A 418-nucleotide genomic window follows, 5' to 3' on the forward strand; every position below is an offset into this window, starting at 1 on the left:
GTAGCCGGACACGGTGTCGGTATATACCTATAGATAAAATGAAATACCTGATGTCTTTATTTTTTCCTTTTCTTTTTTCTTTTCTAATCTTAAACGACGAAACACAATTTCATTATTGCGTAAGGTGTTCTAAGTAAGCAACGTGATGTAATCGTTGTATTCAATGACGCCTAAAAGTCCAATAAATGATATTTACAATACACTCATGCCAATCCTATTTCTATCTCTTTCTCTCCCTCTCTTTCTATCTCTTTCTCTCTCTCTTTCTCTCTCTCTATCTCTCTCTCTCTCTCTCTCTCTGCCTTTTTTTTCTTTACTTATTCGTTTCTTTGACGGTAAGTTTCTTTCTCAAAGTGGACGAATGACATTCTTTAACAAATTCCCCGACTTTCATTAGAAATTTTCTTATTAAAATTTT

At 33.5% G+C, this 418-nt stretch overlaps 1 protein-coding gene across 2 annotated transcripts in view; it reads left to right on the forward strand.

Moving 5' to 3' along the window:
• LOC127061760 (uncharacterized) overlaps positions 1 to 202 on the forward strand; it is a 227,360-nt gene extending 227,158 nt beyond the window's left edge. For both annotated transcript variants that reach the window (XM_050989070.1, XM_050989071.1), the window contains exon 11: positions 1 to 202. This exon is cut by the window's left edge and continues 2,291 nt beyond it. The gene's annotated coding sequence lies outside the window, so the exon portion shown is untranslated.
• The last annotated feature ends 216 nt before the right edge of the window (positions 203 to 418 follow it).

The sequence above is a fragment of the Vespula vulgaris genome, chromosome 2 (assembly GCF_905475345.1).
Source record: "Vespula vulgaris chromosome 2, iyVesVulg1.1, whole genome shotgun sequence".
In the NCBI taxonomy this organism is placed as follows: domain Eukaryota; kingdom Metazoa; phylum Arthropoda; class Insecta; order Hymenoptera; family Vespidae; genus Vespula; species Vespula vulgaris.